Source organism: Bos mutus, chromosome 25 (genome assembly GCF_027580195.1).
Source record: "Bos mutus isolate GX-2022 chromosome 25, NWIPB_WYAK_1.1, whole genome shotgun sequence".
Classification (NCBI taxonomy): Eukaryota; Metazoa; Chordata; class Mammalia; order Artiodactyla; family Bovidae; genus Bos; species Bos mutus.
This window is the reverse complement of record NC_091641.1, coordinates 10,653,906-10,675,881: the sequence shown is the minus strand read 5'-3', so window position 1 is coordinate 10,675,881 and position 21,976 is coordinate 10,653,906.

The following is a 21,976-nucleotide window of genomic DNA, read 5'->3' as shown; positions in this document are numbered from 1 at the left end:
AGAGAAATGAGGTGGGAATAAGACTGGGTGGCCACAGATGTCTTAGCCAGGACTTTGGATTTTACTTTCACAGATAAAGAGATATCTTTGGCTGATTCCTGAGCACAGAGTGACGTGAGCTGTCCCATTTTAAAAGGCTCACTCTGGCTGCCAGCTTGAAGCAAGCCTACTGGGAGGCAAGGCCAGAGGCAGTGGACAGGTGGATGGGGGAGTTAGCTTTCTAAACAGTTCAGAGTCAGGACCTTGAACCACACTTCATTCGGAAGTGCCTTTTGAAACACCAGCACACGATTAAATGAGGTAAAATAAGGTTTGCATGGTCAGTCAGTGCATTTTAAAAAGAGGCAAATTGACCATTAGTGTATGGCACGCGTCCACTCTTGAAAACCAGAACCGGTTCATCAACAGCCCTTTCTAATCCCCAGCCATGTTTATGGTAGCCACACTCCCCTCCCCTTATTTTAAACCTAGCTGTGTACTCCATGATCACAAACTTTGTTCAAGCCTAAGGTCAAAAGCCTGGTTTAATTAGTTGTCAAACATTCTATTCTTGTGAAGAAACAAATGCTTTCAATCCAGTCGGCTTCAAAGGGACGCAGGAAAGAAGTTGCAAACTGAAGTGCAGTTGCTACACTGTTTTCCATTTATCACCTTTCCGCCTGCTCCCTCTGGAAAGCCTTTCCCTTTCCTTATTTGAAAAGACTGCTACCTTCTTATCTTTAGAAAAAAAAAATTAACCAATGGTTTTCTCATTATTAGTGGCACTGAGACCACTAAGGTGGTTAGGCCTTAATCTCTCATTTTGCTGAAAAGAAAGAATGGAAGCAGGGAAATAAAAAAGAACTGAAATGAGGAGTCTTTTAAATTAGAGAAGAGGTTAGAGTATGAACTAGTAATTAGACCTGACAGTTTAACAAGGGTCATCTACCTATATCTGAGGTGAGACAGAGGCTGGAAGCCTCTGAGGATTTGGGGACACATCGCTGGGAGGAAGCTTTTAATAACACAATTAATAACATGATAGAATGCTCTGGATCTTTGGATCTGCCTCAGAGTGTCTGGGGCTCCCCAGGTGGCACAGTGGTAAAAGAATCCACCTGCCAATGCAGGAGGCGCAGGTCTGATCCCTGGTTTGGGAAGATTCCCCTGGAGTAGGAAATAGCAACCCACTCCAGTATGCTTGCCTGGAAAATTCCATGGACAGAGGAGACTTGTGGGCTGCAATCAATGGGGTGGCAAAGAGTCTGATGCATGCAAACTGTCTGACCTCAGGACTGCGTCTGAGAGTGAATTAAAAAGAAGCATCTGAATAAGGTCTTGGGGATGACACCACATCACATTAAGTGGGAAGGATGTTAGTGGTGGAGGAAAAAGATACTGAGTTGAATCTTGACCATCCCAAGGGGTAAGAGTTCAAAGGAGGCTCAAATTTGTTGTCTACAATCCCAGCATCTGGAGTGTCCAGGGAGGGAATTTTGAAGGACACAGAGCCCCTTCCCTTCTACAGACAGCGCTGTTTTTGCTGGCTGTTCAGTGCTGCAGAGGCAACTGAGGCTGTTTGTGGGTGTGATGGGCCAACTGAATATCAGGCCTCTTGCTTCATTCCGATCCTTATGGCCTCTCTTCCTCTATCACATGGTCATCACCCGGCATGCCTCTTGTCTCACTCCTTGCAGTTTGCTGATCTGACCTCTGCTTTGTCCTTCAAGCCTGCTCCTGCCACCATCAGTCACTTACTGGAGGTCACCGTCCATCCCATCATGGAAATGGTCTTCCCTTCTTATCCAGTGGGTCTCTCAGGCTCTGGAACTTTGGTTCATACTCCAAGTGGTCAATGTGTTTCAAGTTTCAAGAACCAAGAACCCGAGGTGCTGGTTAAGCAACCCTGAGAGGCAGCTGCGTTTAACAGGTGCCTTGAGGCCTGGCGTGCTGCGATTCATGGGGTCGCAAAGAGTCGGACACGACTGAGTGACTGATCTGATCTGATCTGAGCTTGAACAGTTCCTTGAGTAACAGCTCTACGGATTCCCAAGGATGTGAGCTTAGGTGAGGTGCTTTCTGAACCTCTGTCCTGGTGTTTGTACCTCAGGGTGGTTATAAGAATCTCACGCAGCAGGAACTATGAAAGAGCTGCTGCTCAATATGTGTGTTTTCTGTGCCTGTGATTAGAGCTTGCTACCAGGGACCACTGGGCTGGCTGACTCATCCACTAATGATCCAGACCCTGGACCCTGCCTGCCTCCTGGGATCTGGACCATCTGCCTTTGTTGACCTTGTGGATGTATCCCTTCCCCTGCAAATCTTGGCCAGACTCTCCCACTCCATGACCGTCCTTTACTTTTTCTGCCCATTCCCATTCCTTCCTAACTGGTCTATCCACTTTTTATCTCCTTTCCTGCATCATTTACCCTCACTTTCCTCATCTGTACAATGGAAGCAACAGTAGTACCTACTATGTGGGGAAGTTGAAATTCACATGGGATGAATTTGAGAGGATGCAATCATCAGGTAATGTGTGTAGAGCACCTAACTCAGTGCTTGGCTCACGGAGAGCACTCAGTGGGTGTTAGCTGTTATTATTACTATTATTACTGGGATTATTCTGACCGTGGTCATCACCCCAGGTTAGCTCACTCTCCTCCAGGCAAAGAGTGCTACGGTGAACCCTGTGAAGGATTCTCCTGTATCTCCCACCTTTTCTGGACTAACTCTGTGTTTCCTTTCCCTTGCTTTCTCACTGGGATCCCTCCCTCTTATGGGATGGTTGGAGCAGTCACATACTTGAGCCTACAGGCGTGAAATAAAAGCACGAAGCAATGTCTTTCCTCTCTGAGTTTATAATCCACATGCAGCCTTTATAAGACCAGCCCTTACGTCAGAGGCTTTATTTCATGCCAATGAGTGAAAATCTGGAATGTTTTGACACATGGCTGATGATTTTTGCTTAACAACCTGCTGTGTGGGGTTTGACCCAGGCCAAGCATATCTGCACCAGGGCTGGCACTATCCTCTGACCTTTATACCTTCATACCTGTCTGTGTGGAGGCTGGTGACAAGACTACTTCTTCTAAGAAATCCTTTTGTCTCCTTCTTGAGAAAGTGACACCAGTTAAGAGCACGTGTGTTTATTGCTTTCCTTGGGTTCCTCCTCCATCTTACCAACAACCTCAAACACGGAGCCCATGTGTTAAATTTTGCATTTTAGACCTTGTGCATTCCATCGGCACGATTCTTAGCATATTAAGGATCTTTACTCACTAACTCAAAACAGATACTATTCTTGAGTGTTTCTTTGCTATGAGCAGAATATCAATGTGCTGAAAGAAATTTAAAAAGGAAGCTTTTGCAGAAGATGTACTCTCTTCTACCTCCCCTAAAACTTGGACAGGATAGAAGAATATACTATAATGAACTGGGTGCGTGCTTAGTCTGTCTGTTTGCATAAAAATGACGGCTTCATACAGCCACACTCAGTCCCTACACTTTTCTGCTTCCCTTTGTGATAGTGAAACTTCAGAGCTTCTCCCAGGAATGAGACTTGCCTCGCAGTCACTCACGTGCAAATTCTCTGTCGACATCAATGGGAATCGCCTGCCATATGGCTGAAAGCGCACTTTGGCCCTTTGCTGGTTAGCTGCTCCTCACAGTAACAATTTCATTTTCCTGAGTGACTTTAATTGCAAAAGAGTAAGTAATTGCTCAAGTCGGTGATACACACAGGTTTTGGTGGCTCTCTAGGGAGTTTTTCCCCCATTGAGGGCTGTTGTGTGTGTGATTATAAGGTTATGGCCCCTCTCTTCTGTGGAATGGTCTACGCCTTATTAGAGGGACTTCCCTGGCAGTCCAGTGGTCAAGACTTCGTCCTTCAATGCAGAGGGTGCTGGGCTGATCCTGGGGATCAAGATCCCACATGCTGCTGCTGCTACTGCTACTGCTAAGTCGCTTCAGTCGTGTCCGACTCTGTGCGACCCCATAGACGGCAGCCCACGAGGCTCCCCCGTCCCTGGGATTCTCCAGGCAAGAACACTGGAGTGGGTTGCCATTGCCTTCTCCAATGCAGGAAAGTGAAAAGTGAAAGTGAAGTCGCTGAGTCTTGTCCGACTCTTAGCGACCCCATGGACTGCCACCCACCAGGCTCCTCCATCCATGGGATTTTCCAGGCAAGAGTACTGGAGTGGGGTGCCATTGCCTTCTCTGAGATCCCACATGCCTGGAGGCCAAAAAACTGAAACATAAAACAGAAGCAATGTTGTAACAAATTTACAATGTTGTACAAAAAGTCCACATTAAAAAAACAACAACAACCAAAAAACTTATCAGAAGTCCCATTGGACAGCCCCTGATCTAGAACTCTCATTGGGAGTGTGTGGGGAACCGGTGATGAGGGACAGGAGCCCAGGATCTGCGCATTCCTGATAGTTTCATTTGCGGAAGGAATAGAGTACAGACTTTTTAAGGTTCACAAAGAGCTCAAGAGGAGCATGGAGGCCAGGATTATGTGGATTGAAGTCCTCAAGTTCCCCAGAAGGAATGCATGAGTCTAAACTACAGAATTTACCACGTCGGATCTGTGCTTGAGGTTGCTGGTAAGACGGAGAAGGAACGCAGCTGAAAGTGTTAAGCACAGAGCACACATCCTGTTAATCGTTGTCACTTTCCCAGCAAGGAGACAAGGATTCAAGTACTGTTCGTCCCCCAGTAGAAATGGTTGGGGTCCAGAACTATCTCTGGTTAATGAGACTTATTTTTTAATGATCTAGTGTTTTATTTTTATCACTTTCATTTGTTAGATCATGATATATTATAAAATTAGATCGTTTCTGTATTATAATGGATATTATGATGACTATATTTATGCTCTGCGTGTGGTCAGTTACTTCATTTGTGTTCGACTCCTTTTGTCCCTTATGGACTGTGGCCTGTCAGGCGCCTCTGTCCCTGGGTTTCTCCAGGCAAGAATACTAGTTCCAGCTAAATGCCCACCCACCGAGGGGACCAAGGACCAACTTCTAAGACTTTCTTTTGCTATGGGGTGTTTGTGTTGCAATGATTACTCCCTAAGTCTTCCTATTAGTAATGTGTGATACAGACTCTGCTTCTCCCAGTCATTGTACACCATGGGGAAATGGCATGGGCTATGTGAGAAAGTATTATACTTATTGTGCAAAGCCGTTACCCCAAAACCCCTGGCTATGGGCAAGAAACTAGATAAGACATGCAGCTTTAGACTAAGGGAACATTTCAAGATCCAAGAGGAAATTAATGGATCAGGGTGGGATGCAATGAGGTGGGAGAGGAACTGAGAGAGTGAGTGAAAGGTCAAACCCAGAGTTTCTTTTTTGCATACCTGAGTGTGTCTTTGCAGACACGGGTGTCTGGGGGCGGGTGGTGGTAGGTGCCGAGCCCTGGGGTAGAGTGATGGATGGTGACAAACAAGTAATGTGTGAGAATCTGGGTGATGTTAGGACCCTCCGGTGATGCCAGAACCCGCTTTCTGCTTTCTCTTCCTGCAATGCTTAGCTCGGCCAGCTTGGCTTTGCACCCATCAGCCTGGATGTGGGAGCCACTGTAAAGTAATTAACACTCAGATGTCTGACACTAAAATATTTGGAATCCCACAGCGTGCTGGGGTGGACAGATTTCAGGGATTGGTTGCTGCTTCTTAGGAATAAGCAGCTGTTCCCTCTCCTCCTAGAAAACAGAGCAAGCTGACGGCTTAGAGAAGAGAAAGAGGGATTTATTTCAATCTGATGAGGGATTTCCTGGCTGTGAAAACACAAAGGGAAATGAAGTCTTTGGGATGGACACCTACCAAAGAACTGAAATCTTCCTTCCTTCCTGTAATTCTAGTGAGGAGGAGAGCAGATCTCCTGCCTTGACCATGCTGTTGCTGGAGACAGGGATCTAGTCCAAATACTTAGCCCATGACCATCTCGATCCCCTGATTAAATGGAGAATGTTGATACCAAAGAGAATCAGGGGTCATTTCCTCACCTTCATTGCATATGTGTTGTACATAAGGCCAGTTGCTTGAATATTTCATTCTATCATTCAAAGCAATGCAGAAACACTTCTGTTGGAGAACACTCTTGTTAGAAATTGATTCTAGCTAGATGAAGGAAAAGTGGCACACTGCCTTTTATAACAGAGATTACAGAACAGCACTTGCCAAATTGGCTGAATTGTTGTGAATATATTATCCCCAAACGAGTCCATTGATAGACAGCATGTTATATAGAAGGTTACAAGCCAGGAGCCCTTAATTCAAGTTGCGTCTCAATGTTTGACAGCCTCAGTTTTATCATCTGAAATATAGGAATAATTGTTTCCATTTTTTCTGCTTCAAGGGATTTTATAAAGTTCAAATATTATAGTATATGTGGAAATGTTTGAAAAACTAAAATTGCGAAGTGAAATAAGGTATACTCTTGCTTTGATTCAAACAATGAGTTTAATCCTTGTCTTAGGCAGTATTTGTGAAATTGTAGATGAGGAAAAACATTAAAGTCAGTAGGCAATGGCACCCCACTCCAGTACTGTTGCCCGGAAAATCCCATGGATGGAGGAGCCTGGTAGGCTGCAGTCCGTGGGGTCGCTAAGAGTCAGACACGACTGAGTGACTTCACTTTCACTTTCCACTTTCATGCATTGGAGAAGGAAATGGCAACCCACTCCAGTGTTCTTGCCTGGAGAATCCCAGGGAAGGAGAAGCCTGGAAGGCTGCAGTCCATGGGGTCGCACAGAGTCGGACACGACTGAAGCGAGTTAGTAGTAGTAGTAGTAGTATATAAATACTTGTTGAATTTGAGTTTAGCCCCAGATGCTCTTTCAACACTGGATTCAATGACACATTTCTTCAGTTCTGTTAAAATGTTGTGTAAACTGTGATCAGATTTAAAGTATTAGTAGGGTAGCAATGTTAATGGTGTTCATGGTGTTCAAAGACAAGTCCAGTGTTGTGGGTAAGAACAGAGGTTTTGGAGCCAGGGTTCATTTCCTTCTGATATGTCCTGGCTCTTGTGATTTGGGACTTATAACCCTACTGGGTCCAAGTTTCCTCATCTCTGACATACAGATAATAACAGCCCTGGACACACAGTCAGTCCTCAATACATGTTAACAATTGTTACAAGAAAACGTAGGGGGGCCAGTGGAGCAGACAGAAACCATGCTGACTTGGGACAGAGGTCCAGGTTTAGAAAGCAGACTCCAGGGCCAAATAGATGCCATCTCCAGGACTCACAGATGAATCAGATCACTCCCATCTGACAAAGCACGGAGGAAGGAAGGAAAGGTCCATGCTCAAGGAGAACTCTGAGCATTTACAGTGATACACGTCTGGCTGCAGACAATGATAAAGGCGGCATGTAAGCAACAGTCACAGCAGAGTGACAAGGTGCAGGAGTCTCATGAGACCCCCCAAGGAGTGAGTGGACGCGGCAGGACTTAGGGATTGAATCTGAGTCTCTTTTTTTTTTTTTTTTTTTTTTTAATATAAATTTATTTATTTTAATTGGAGGTTAATTACTTTACAATCTTATATTGGTTTTGCCATACATCAACATGAATCTGCCACAGGTATACACGTGTTCCCCATCCCGATCCCGAACCCCCTCCCTCTTCCCTCCCCGTACCATCCCTCTGGGTCATCTTAAATCTCCTGCACTGGCAGTGGGATTCTTTACCATTAGTGTCACCTGGGAATCCTGGTAGGTAGTATATATATGTAAATCCTAATCTCCCAATTCGTCCCACCCTCTTCCTCCCTCACTGTGTCCACAAGTCTGTTTCTCCATGTCTTTGTCTCTGTTTCTGCAAAGAATTAATTCTTGATAGAGGTTTTTATGCTACACCTGACCTTGAGATAATGGGCCACTGACTTTCATAATAACGATCATAATTAGTTACTTTTCTCCCATATTTTTAATGAGGTGAAATTCATATAATATAAAATTAACTGTTGTTCAGGGTTTAATTGTTCCCCTTTCCACTAAGTTCCTATATTGAAGTCCCCAGCATCTCAGAACTGACCTCATTTGTAAACAGGCTTCTTGCAGATTAGTGAAGTTATGATGCTGTCCTCCTGTACTAGCTGGGCCCTTGGATCCAACATGACTGATACCCTTATACAAAGGGGGAATTTGGACATAGAGACACACAGAAGTTGACCATCTTCAAGGCAAGGAGAGATGCCTGGCACTAACCATGAAACACCGTGACCTTGGACCTCCAGCCTCCAGAAAGAAAGTGAAAGTCGATTAGTCATGTCTGACTCTTTGCAACCCCATGGACTGTAGTCCATGGAAATCTCTAGGCCAGAATACTGGAGTGGATAGCCTTTCCCTTCTCCAGGGGATCTTCCCAACCCAGGGATCAAACCCAGGTCTCCCGCATCGCAGGCGGATTCTTTACCAGATGAGCCACAAGGGAAGCCCGAGAATACTGGAGTGGGTAGCCTATCCCTTCTCCAGCAGATCTTCCAGACCCAGGAATAGTGAAACAATACATTTCAGTTATTTAAGGCACTCAAGGTTGTGGTACTTTGTTATGGCAGCCCTAGCAAATTAGTATTAAATATAATCATTTCAAAGTGAGTGATTCATTGGCATTTAGTATATTCACAATGTTGTCCAACCACCATAGCTGTCTAGTTGCAACACGGGTTCACTATCCCCCTCTAAGCACCCTCCAAATGAAATCAACCCCTTAAGCAGTCACTCCCCAGTTTCCCTTCCCCCCAGCCTGAGGCAGGCACCGATCTGCTGTTTCTATGGATTTAGCTATTCTGGATATTTCATATGAATGGAATCATGCAATATGTGACTTTTTGTGTTTGGCTTCTTTCATTTGGCATGAAAGTTGCTACTTTTTATTGAGCATCAACCAACCTGCAATGCAGAGATAATCTTCCCATTTTCCAGATAAAGAAACTGAGGTGCAGATACCTTATGGAATTTCTCTGAGATCTACCAATCTCTGCAGTCATATTTCTGACCAGTGAGTCTTCCTGAAGCCCCCTTGGCCTGCCTTTCCTGCTGGGCAGCAGGTCTGCACGTCTGAAAGAAGCAAGTGCGATAGACTCCTGTCTCCCTGTCACTAGCGCTGTCTTTTCCATCACTGTGCTCATCCCTTGTGCCACCTGTGTCTTGGGGCCTGGCCTCTACCATAGGCACTGCCTGGACCATAGGGACTGCCTGGTTCCTTTGCCTCTGGCTTCCAGTTGGGTTTGGCCAATGGGAAGAAGAGGCAGATGAGAGGAAGGAGGAAAGGTTGAGCTGTTTTCTCACACTCCTTCACTCCAGGACTCTGTCTTGGCTCTTTCCAGGTCACTTCTCCTCCAGAGCTCCAGCTACATTATTTCCATCCCTTGTCCCTTCAGCCTTGGGGCGGGGATGACTTCCTCCACCCATTGATTCCCAGATGCCTCAGCATCACCTTCAGTTCTCTTAACACTGCCCACAATTCCCTAAGAATTTCCTTCATTGACAATTCTCCAATTGAACCACCTGGAGTGGGGTGAATTCTCTTCCCTTCCAGCAGCCTATTGGGGTGATTACCTAATCCCCAAACTTTGTGTATCACTTTCATGATTTCTGCCATATCTGCACAACACCTGGGCTATTGCTTATTTACAGATGTTTTCTGAAATCATTTCACTTTTGTTTTTGACTCACTAATTACTTTAACTTTACTCTGAGCAATAATAAGGGCTTCCCTTATGGCTCAAGGGGTAAATAATCCACCTGCAATGCAGGAGATGCAGGTTCGATCCCTGGGTCAGAAAGATCCCCCGGAGAAGGAAATGGCTACCCATTCCAGTATTCTTGCCTGGAGAATCTCATGGATAGAGGAGCCTGGTGGTCTCCTCCATGGGGTCGCAAAGAGTTGGACATGACTGAGCACGTGAGAACAGAGGAGAAGTGCATCACCACCACAAGCAATAATATCCGTGAAATTGTGGGTATGATATGAAAGTTACATGTTTTTTTCCTGATACATATTAAAATATATACATAATTCTTTAACAGAAACTGTTCTGGGTACCACTGTATATCATCTTGCAGGGACTAGATAGCTGATCTCGTAGGCTGTTTTCATCTCAAGACAAGCTGTGATGCTAGATAAATGCTGAAACTTTGGTGCTTGTCTTAAGTCAAAAACATCTCTGCGGTTGATAGATTTAAATTGTTTTCTTTCAGCTGTATCGCTGCCATAAACAGAAATGAGGGAAATAGTTGTACTCCTTATTCCTGCACTGATGAAAAGCTTCTAAGTGCTACCAAATGTGGAGAAATCATTTGGGCTTTCATTGTATTGTTGTGCAAAGAACAGAGATAAATCTGGTTTTGTGCAAGATGAAATTTTCTTTCCTCAGGTGGCCCTCACTGCCGGGGATTTGGGAGGAAGAAAGAAAAGTGGAAACTTGACTAATTGTATTCATTGCAGGGAAGGGACTGGGATTCTGTGCACATTGCTGGTGGCGAGGTGAGGTGCGGGCATGGCAGCTGCGCGCAGATCCTGGCACACTGTGGTTTGAGGGCATACGGCTCTTCTGAGAATGAGGACAAGGAGACTCCAGCAGAGATCAGTCCAGAACTGAGATGTTACTATCCTAGCTCTTTGACACTTGCTCCCCTGGGTCTCCCAGGGCTCTGAGGAACCTGGATACACGCCGTCTCACCTGACTACACTTCATTCACTGCTCATTGAACACCAGTCTTCTTACACACTTTCATGTGCATCACCATCTCCTGGTTGTTATTGTCCAGTTGTGAAGTCACATCCGACTCTTTGCAAACCCATGGACTGCAGCACACCAGGCCTCCCTATCCTTCCCTGTCTCCCAGAGTGTGCTCAAACTCATGTCCATTGAGTCAGTGATGCCCTCCAACCATCTCATCCTCTGTTGCCCTCTTCTCCTCTTGTCCTCAATCTTTCCCAGCATCGGTCTTTTCTAATGAATTGGCTCTTTGCATCAGGTGACCAAAATATTGGAGTGTCAGCATCAGTCCTTCCAATGAATATTCAGGCTTGATTTCCTTTAGGACTGACTGATTTGATCACCTTACAGTCCAAGGGACTCTCAAGAGTCTTCTCTAGCACCACAATTCAAAAACATCAATTCTTTGATGCTCAGCCTTCTTTATGGTCCAACCTTCACATCTGTATGTGACTACTGGAAAAACCATAGCTTTGACTATACAGACCTCTGTTCAGTCTCCTGGAGGGCTTGTTAAAATGTAGGTTGCCCTGTACTGGGTGTGTCTGAGTCAGGAAGTCTGGGGTGGAGCCTGGGAGTTTGCATTTCTAAAAAGTTTCCAGGCGATGCTGCTGCTGCTGGTCTGGGGACCATGCTTTGAGAACCCTTGAAATAATAATGCTGAGTGTCTGCCATGTTCCAGACCCTTGAGATGGAAAGATGAATAAGGTAGAATCCTTCCTTCAAATTGCTTACTTTGCAAATAATTCAGACCCTCAGAGGGTCAGTTGCCTCATCTATAAAAAGAATAATTATCTTTATCTCACAGGGCTATTGTGAGAATTAAGTGATATTGAGTCACAGACCTTTGCTATTTTAAAAGGACACATCTCGAGACCTTTACAAGTCCCTGATTCTATGAATACTATTAAAACATGTAATTTTCTCTATAAAACTTAGTTAAGCATAAGTGAAAATTTTAAGTGACCCTTTCAGGCCCCTAATGATTCCCTAAATATAGGATTAAAGCAATTTATAAAGCAATTAAAATAAATTCTTGCTGGAACACTCGCTCAACAGTTTCAGAAATTACTTTTTCTTGATTCCTTATAGAGTACTGGCTGCCTTGAAGCAACTACCAAATTCAAATTTTACCCTTGAATTTATTCAACATTTCTTTTCGATTTCTCTCTATTTCCATTATTGATATTTGCAACTGGCTTAAAAGTGTCATCCTTTTTTACCCTCCCATGTTGCTGTTCAGTCGTGTCCGAGTCTTTGAGACCCCATGGACTGCAGCGTGCCAGGCTTCCCTGTCCTTCAGTATCTCCCAGAGCTTGCTCAAACTCATGTCCATCGAGTCGATGATGCCATCCAACCATCTCAGCCTCTGTCACCTCCCTTTCCTCCTGGCTTCAATCCTTTCCAGCATCAGGGTCTTTCCCACTGAGTCCACTATTCACATCAGGTGGCCAAAGTATTGGAGCTTCAGCTTTAGCATCAGTCCTTTCAATGAATATTCAGGATTGATTTCCTTTAGGATTGACTGATTGGATCTCCTTGCTCTCCAAGGGACTCTCAAGAGTCTTCCCCAGCACCACAGTTCGAAAGCAACAATTCTTTGGCACTCAGCCTTCTTTAGGATCCAACTCTGACATCCATACATGACTACTGGAGAAAACACAGCTTTGACTATATGGACTTTTGTCAGCAAAGTGATTATGCTGTATAGGTTTGTCATAGCTTTTCTTCTAAAGAGCAAGAGTTTTAATTTCGTGGCTGCAGTCACTGTCTGCAGTGATTTTGGAGCCCCCAAAAATGAAGTCTGTCACTTCATGCTGAAGAGAAAGCAAAAAGGCCACACCAAGATACACATGCTGGGCAGTGAGCTAGGCTTGGTCACTAGCTCAGATCACTGCTAAAATATCAACTGTGCTGTAGGCCTGCCATGTTGCACGACTCTAGAAGACATGTTCCATATTGTAAATCGTGTCTCTCAGAGCTGTGCAAAATGGTAGTATTACCTTTCCCTGTGGAGGTCTAGTTTGCGATCATGTAAGATTTTCCAGTTGCCCACAGGATTTTGAACCTAGGATTTGGAAACTCAGGTTAACTTTGCAAATAGCAAGTCTCTGCTCAGTATGAGAGCATCTCTTAGAATATCTGGAGCAGCACTGATTTTCCAAAGAGTCTCTTTCCCATCTTCCACTTCAATTCTGGCATTTATGGTCTTGGCTCCACTCTTTCAAACCTTGGGTCTTAACATGGCACCCTTCCAGTTTATTCTGTTGCCTTGCATTAGCCTAGGTTAGGTTGGCATTTTGGCCACATTGCCCAACAGCCCTCTCCAGGGTCTCTGGCTTCTTCAGTCTATAACGTACCAGTAGGAGAAGCAGGTTGGAGTTTTGGTGCCAATTCTGCCATTTCCACTGCACCTTCCAGAGCAATGAATGTAAACCTTTATGCCCCTTTGTCTTCCTTCTTAGATGGCTCTCTCATTCATGTTGTCCTTTTGGCTGCTAAAACAAGATACCCTATAATATGCATGTATGTATACTCAATCACTTTAGTCATCTCTAGCTCTTCGGGTCCCAGTGGACTATAGCTTGCCAGGCTCCTCTCTCCATGGGATTCTCCTAGCAAGAATACTGGAGTGGGTTGACATTTCCTCCTCCAGGGAATCTTCCGGACCCAGGGATTGAACTCACATCTTCTATGGCTCCTGCATTGGCAGGCAGATTCTTTACCACTGAGCCACCTGGGAAGCCCAGGTACCATACATAAAATGACTTGAAAACAACAGAAATCTATTTCTCACAGTTCCAGAGGCTGGAAGTTCAAGATCAAGGTGTCAGCATGGTCAAATGGGGGCTCTCTTCCTTGTCTTTCTAGTTGTCTCCTTATGTAGCTGAAGGGGATGAGGGTGCTCTTTGGAGCCTCTTTTATGAGGGCACTAATCTCATTCATGAGGACTCTATCCTTATGACCTCATCATCTTCCAAAGGCCCCTACCTCCTCATAGAATCATTTTGGGGGGTTAGGTTTCAACATATGAATTTTAGGGGGACACATAAGGACCACAGTACCCATAAATGGTTTATGTTTAGAGAATATGATGCTTGAGAGTCGAACAGGCATGGCATTCATTTGCAAGAAGCTTGCTTGTATATCATCTAGACTGGCTAACTCTTTTGTTTTTATAGTAGGCATAACAATTTTGTTAGACTTTGATTTTCCCAGAAAAGATGTGTTTTAATGCATGCTAAGTCACTTTAGTCATGCTCGACTCTTTGCCACCCCATGGGTGGTAGCCCGCCAGACTCCTCTGTCCATGGGATTCTCCAGGGAAGAATACTGGAGTGGGTTGCCATGCCCTCCTCCAGGGGATCTTCCCGACCCAGGGATTGAACTAGGGTCTCCTTCATTGGCAGATGGGTTCTTAACCACTAGCGCCACCTGGGAAGGGTTTTAATAGTGACATTATTTATTTTTCTAATGTTACTTATTTTTTATTTTTGGCCTACCATGTGGCATGCAGGATCTTAGTTCCCTAACCAGGGGTCTAACCTGTGCCCCTTGAGATCAAGGTGTCAGCATGGTCAAATGGGGGCTCTTCACCCCCATTAGGAGTGTGGAGTCTTCACCACTAAACTGCCAGGAAATTCCCTACAATGGCACTGTTATCAAACAAGGTGTAAGTTGTATTTTTATGGAATAAACTTAGGGATTTCAGAGCTTCCTATCTACTGCATCATGCCTTGGATCACGAAAATCAAGTTGAAGAAAAAGTAGCTTTCCTATTCTTTCCTGAATTCAGGGGATTCAGGTCCTGTTAAACAATGGTCTGCTTTCCAGATTAAGGAAAGTCCCCACCCACCCTCTCTGGATGGGTTTCCTGTGGCCAGGGCTTTGTCGAGCAGCCAGGGACATTTGTGTAGTATTCCCCCTCCCCTGTACCAGTAATCATGATGTTCCAGAGCTCTAAACAGTCTGGAGAGCCCGACGCCTGTAAATGGGGCTTCTGGACCCCCTTAAATCATTCGCCAGCCGGCTGGCCTTTGTGACTCATATGTCTATGTTTCGGGGGTTGTTTTTCTCATGTGAATTACAGCGGCTCCTTTCTAATTTGCAGGCTACCATTCCCAGCAGGAACCCAGCCATTTTTGAATATTCAGAAAGGGCAGCACTGTAATATGATTTTTAAAAATTAACACTCATTTCTCATTAGCTTGAGGAGAAGCAGAGTGCTCAGGTCACGGGAAATCCTGAGATTCTGAGTGCTGGGGAAGCTTTACAGCTCATCTCTGAGTCTACTTCTTGGGACCATCTCAGCAAGCCTCTTCTATCTCTTTGGAACAGCTATGGAGATATTTGAAGACAACCGTCATACTTTCCCTGATGGCTTTTCTTTTCCTAGCTGAGAATGCCAGATGCTAAAATATTTCCTGCAGAATGCAGTCTTGGTTTCTAACACTTCCCTGGACACTTCCCCCAACACTGTGGTTTGTTAGTATCTTTCTTTCTTTTTTAAAGTCTTTATTGAATTTTTGTTACAACATTACTTCTGTTGTTTATGTTCTGTTTGCATGTGGAATCCTAACTCCCCTTACCCGGATGGGACCAGCACCCCTTCCTCCATTGGAAGGTGAAGTCTTAACCACTGAACCACTAGGGAAACCCCATCAATATCTTTCTGAAAGGGGATGATGCAGAAATAATTGACTCATTCCATTTTCTGACCGGAGAAAAGAATGTGGCGAGTATGACCTCCCTGATTCTAAATAAACTAAATCTGTCTATTGAACACTGCTTGGGGACAAACCATAACTGGGATTGTGTTCCCATCTTTAGTAAGAAAACGGTGGATCAAACCACGTCTAATACAGAACTCCAAGGTTCAGCAGTCTGGAAAACAACGTTTAGTCATAGCAAGTACCATAATGCACGCTGCAAGCTATGTCCCTTCAATCACGTCCGACTATTTTCCATATGATGGACTGTAGCCTGCCAGGCTCCTCTGTCCATGGGATTCTCCAGGCATGAATACTGGAGTGGATTGCCATGCCCTTTTCCAGGCGACCGTCCCAACTCAGGGATGGAACCTGCATCTCCTACACTGGCAGGCAGGCTCTTCACCACTAGTGCCACCTGGGAAGCCCGATTACCGTAAGAGCTACCATCTCTTTAGTCATGGGCTGCCCTCGTGGCTCAGCAGTAGAGAACCCGCCTGCCAGTTCAGGACATGCAGGTTCAATCCCTGGGTTGAGAAGATGCCCTGGAGAAGGGCAGGGCAACCCATTCCAGTATTCTTGCCTAGGAAATCCCATGGACAGAGAAGCCTGACAGGCTACAGTCCATGTGGGTAGCAAAGAGTCGGACATGACTTAGTGACTGAACAACAACATTTAGTGCATACATTTTACATGAGTTATCTCATTTAATTCTTATAATTCCGTGAGGTATGTATATTATAATAATGCCATTAAATCCCATTTTGCAGATGAGGGAACAGAGGCACCATGGGACTCAACAATCTGCCAGGTAGTAAGTGCAGGATTAAAAGCCCGTGTATTTTTTTCTACACTCCATTACTTTTTTGATTTAGGATGGCCAGGTGAAAAGAGATATTTAACTGAAAGACTTGCTGCTTTCATAGAGTTGAAGGGTTATTATTTATAATGGAGAGAAGACTTTGAACCTCAACAGAGAATTACCGTGGAGAATGCAGATAGAACACTGGAAACAGACACCCTCTAAGGCTCCATGATAAATAAATTTTTCTTGGCTTCTAAGCAGCATAGACTTTCCAGATGGAAACAAAGCCTATGAGCTTGTATCTCCATGACACTATGGCAGTCAGGGGAAAGGTTGAGGGGGAGTGGGGTCCGACAGATTTTATTAAAAAATAAATAAGTAAATAAATACAACAAAAAGTAGTTAGGTTGAGTGTCATGCAGACAAAACAAAGTATGGCATTATTTCCACCTCTTCTGTGGGTCATGGACACAGAAGCGCTCTCCATCTGCCAGTGCAGAGGAGTCACCTCACCTCACCTCACCTCACCTCACTGTGTATTTAAAGGCAGGTTCTCTGGGCTCTGATGATCACCCAGCCGGTCTAGAGTGGGACCTGGGGTTTGTGTTTCGTGAAGCTTTTCCAAGGGCTTCTGACCTGCAGATGGAGTTGGTAGCAGACAGTGGACTTCCAACCTTGGGCTCTAGGATAACTTAAGTCTGTTAAGCAACCAGCCCCTCAGAGAAAACCAGCTACGATGGTTTTTATTTGCTGAATTGAACAGTTGGCTGGGCATTGCAGTTTCATGCGTACTTAACACGTGTATCAGATCACGCATCTTAAGAACAGCAGTGACACAAATATACACAGGCTACCATGCCAATAGATCAGAAGAGATTTGCAGAATGATCTTCCAGCTAAGCGGCAAATTCTGTAATTATCAGTATTCTTTTCATGTAGTGTGAGAGTTTGCATAATTTCCCTGTGGTAGAATGCAGGGAAATCAAAACAATAAACTAAGATCTACCAATTCATTGGAGCACAAAATTTAAATCCGTGTTTGCTAACAATATTTCAATTTCTGGGCAAATCTGACATGGAGAGACTGAATAATTATATTTCCATCTTTGCTTTGGGAGGAGTCTGTTTATTTATTGCTTTGGTTAAGAATGCTAAAAACCTGGAACTCTTGTACTGTGATACTTACCTTCATCAGATAAATTTATTGCTTAAGACTGTATTGATTTTGTCTTGCAAACATACTCATCAAATGATTGCTCTCAGTCATAGAGGGAGAGAAATTTAACATTCAATTAGGGTTTTGGATACTGAGTCCCAACTTCAAGAAAATAAACATAAAAAGATAGTAATAATGAATTGTGTATTTGTTTCAGAATTTAGAAAACATTTTAAAGTCCTTGACCTGGTTTGATCCCTCCCCGCAACACACACACACCGAATCTTTGAAGTAAGGAGACCAAATTCACCATTATTCTATCTGTGTGTGCTTTTTCATCAGTTTGTATTAAAAAATGTTGATGATGTGTAACTCCTGAGAATACTATCCCTAATAGAAAAACTGCTATTAACCCAAACATAGCCTAAAGAGGCTGTGTTTCACACTCTATTTATAGAAGGAGGTAAATTGAAATGAAATGAGTGGATATCAAAATGGCTAACATTTCACCTTTCAACTAATTAAATAACAAATTTATTCATTTCCTCAAATACACACAGAGCATCTGTAACAGGTATTTCTTGTAAATCTTGGGGCTGTATCAGGTGGTCATTAAGAACATCAGCTTTGGTTCCAGCGGATTTGGCTGTGAACCCCGCCTCTGCCTCTTTTCCTGTGACCTTGTACATCCTACTTTTTTTTCCTTTCAGTTTTGGCTTCCTTTCCTGTAAAATATGGGTAATAATCATATGACCCAATACCATTTTGAGGGGCTGGTAAGAATGACAGGAAATAACGTATCCAGAGTGTTTTACAGTACCTGGGGCTTCCCTGGTGGCTCAGACGGTAAACAGTTTGCCTGCAGTGCAGGAGACCCGGATTCGATCCCTGGGTTAGGAAGATCCCCTGGAGGAGGGCATGGCAACCCACTCCAGCATTCTTGCCTGGAGAATCCCCATGGAGAGAGGAGCCTGATGGGCTACAGTCCATAGGGTTGAAAAGAGTCAGACACAACTGAGCGGCTAACACACACACACACACACACACACACACACACACACACACACACACATATATATACATGTCAGGTGCATGTCAGTGCCTGACATGTAAAAGGGACTTAATAAATTATAGAAAAAAATAGTACTCTACAAGTGACAGCTGCTGTTCAGAAAACTGACCACGGCCAAGGAAGACACTTGGCTTTGTTTGATCGATCGTGTGTCTAAAGGTGGAAGTGTTACTCGGACTTTTAGAAACACTCCCCCCAGTACATTCAGAGGCGAACTCCTTGTAATTAGCCATTGTGTCAGTTTGCATTATTTTGGTTATAAGTCAGAGGGAAGAGAATTTACTGGTGCTTGTAAACTCTCAAGCAGGAGGACTAAGCTTTAGGCAAAGCTGGATCTGGTAACTCAGATCACTGGGATCGGGTTTCTCTTGATCCCATGCACTTCCCATGCTTTCCTCCCAAAGCTCCATGTGGTGGCCCCTCTCATCTCCCTAGTCCCTCTTTAAGCCAGAAAAAGAACATCTATGTCAGCTGTGAGCCCAGTATCCCTCCAGGGCCAGGACAAGGCTGAGAGGACTGAGGCAATTTTGCCTTGATGCAAAATTTAAGTGTACATCAAAAAAAACCTCATTAATCAAGGAACATAATATTTTCATACTACATGTAAAAAAATGCAAAAATTCATGATGAACAGAATATCAAATATTCAAATAAAAGGAAAACTCAGAATCAGCTGAAGAAAGATGCTTCCCCCCAGTAGTTCCAGCAAACATCCTTTTTCTCTGAGTGAGTTATGTCCACGGCCTGTCCATGGCCTATGCCCTGACTGAGTTCTGTCCCATCCCAGAACCAGTTACTGTGGCCAAAAGCATGAATGATATGCCCACTGGCTTCAGCTAATCAAGAGTCCCCTTCTGGAATCAGGGGTGGGGTCAGTCCTACTCAAACAAAAGGACAATGAATGGGAGAGCTAGCTCCAGAAAGAAAGACCGTAAAAGTCAGAGTATTGTTACATAATAAGGAAGCATAAATCTTAGGTGTCAGTAAGATACCAGCTTCCCTGGTGGCTCAGATGGTAAAGAATCTGCCAGCAATTCGGGAGACCTGTGTTTCATCTCTGGGTTGGGGAAATCCCCTGGAGCAGGGTATGGCAACCCACTCCAGTATTCTAGCCTGGAGAATCCCCAGGGACAGAGGAGCCTGGTGGGCTACAGTCCATGGGGTCACAAAGAGTCGGATGTGACTGAGCGACTAAGCATGGCATGGCAAGATAAATGTCACTTATAGTCATTCCTTTAATTAACCAGATTCCATCTTTTTTTTAGGCCCCCAAAACTATGTTTATTTGTTTACTATTGCAAATTTATATTTATCATGACTGTCAAAAGACTACATTCTGCTTATTTTGCCCTCCCCACCTCCAGTTTGTTTGCTTTTAAGGAAGTGAAGAAGGAAGACGTGCTGGTGTGGGTAGGAGGGCTCTAAGAGGATTGGGTACCCACAGACCCATACTGTTAAGACAGGGGGTGGTCAGTGAAGCTACAGCCCACAGGATCTTCTTTGTATCTGCTCACAGTCACATAAGTGTGCACGTGAGTGTGTGTGTGTGCATGTGCACTCTCACCTTTGGCACAGTGATGACCGTCACAAGCACATTCCCAGTGGGGTGCTAAAGGAACATCTCTGATAAAGATGCTTCTCACACCTGAGCACTTAGTATGTGCATATTACATACAAGGTGTTTTCATGTATAATAGCTTGCTGCTGCTGCTGCTGCTGCTGCTAAGTCGTTTCAGTCGTGTCCAACTCTGTGCGACCCCAGAGACGGCAGCCTACCAGGCTTCCCCATCCCTGGGATTCTCCAGGCAAGAACACTGGAGTGGGTTGCCATTTCCTTCTCCAATGCATGAAAGTGAAAAATGAAAGTGAAGTCGCTCAGTCGTGTCCGACTCTAGCGACCCCATGGACTGCAGCCTACCAGGCTCCTCCGTCCATGGGATTTTCCAGGCAAAAGTACTGGAGTGGGGTGCCATTGCCTTCTCCAGTATAATAGCTTAGCCGGGGTTAAAGGAAAGCAGCTCTGAATACTCATTGGAAGGACTGATGCTGAAACCGAAGCTCCAATACGTTGGCCACCTAATGCGAAGAGCTAACTCATTGGAAAACACCCTGATGCTGGGAAAGATCAATGGCAGGAGGAGAAGGGGGCAACACAGGATGAGATGATTGGATGGCATCACTGACTCAATGGACATGAGTTTGGGCATACCTGGGAGATAGTGAAGGACAGGGAATCCTGGCGTGCTGCAGTCCATGGGGTTGCAAAGAGTCGATCACGACTAAGCGACTGAACAACAACAAAGTACAAAAAACGAGATCAGATTTATATCCAGATCATTCTGGACCCGAGGCTCGTGCTCTTTTTGGTGTACCTTGCCTGGTGGAGGGCATAGATCATTAGACCTGGAATCAGGAGGCCAGGTTGGCTCCCAGTTCCGTGATTGGCTGTTCTGCTTTGGGCAAGTCACGTCCTCTGCCGGGCTATGGTATTCTTAGTGGTTGGTGGTTTAGTCACTCAGTCATGTCTGACACTTTGTGATCCCACAGACTGTAGCCCGCCAGGCTCCTCTGTCCATGGGATTTCCCAGCCAAGAATACTGGTGTGAGTTTCCATTTCCTTCTCCAATGGTATTTTTAGATACACCTTGAGAATCACTTTAGAGTTTTGTTTTTAGCAGAAAAACGCTTCCTTCGAGTGGAATCTTAGATGACTCAAAGTGGGCTCTTCTGATGGATCCTGGGGAGTGGGGAGTCGGCGTGGAATTGGGGAATCACCGAGCCCTGTTGGCTCATCAGTCCTTTCCTACTGGGCACTTCTGAGATGCTGGTGAACACAGTGTAAAAGCCACCAAACTAGACAGAAGTTCTTTGTAGTCCTACCATTTCATGGCCATAGTTCGGAGTGTTCTTTGAAGGAAATGGAGAAATTAAGGAACTGGAGGCAAGAAGTAAATGAGGAGAGAAGAGGGAGGCCTCACAAGTCCTGGCTGACAGGAGCCAACAGTGTGAGAAACCTCAGCCATTTGGCCGGAAGTGCAGGGACCAGCTTGAGCCACCTGTGAAAACCCTTGCATCTTGGTTTCCTGCTTTGTTCTCTGAGAGGCCTTTTCCTTTCTTCCTTTCCAGACCCATCTTTCATATTCTTTTAGAACAATATCATCATACTCTCTATGAGTTCAGAATCTATTACAGGGACCTTCACAAAGTGTTGCTGTGATAAATGTTAAAGCTGATTAGACTGAGGAGGGGATCATGAGACTATTAAACTGGCTTAAAAAATGAGCTGGTTTCCAGGGCCGTAAGCAGTTGGTAAATAAAAAAGGAAACCCTTTCTTTTTAGTTCTTAAAAGAAATCCATAATGGGTTTTCCTCATAAACTGCAATTATTTTTAAATAGCACTAATGAATAATTTAAAGACCCAGTGGGTTAGGCAATTAGTTTTAAGTGTGGATTAATTGCTTTCTTTATAATATTCCAAATTCATTTTTTTTGCATATCTTAGACAGACATTTT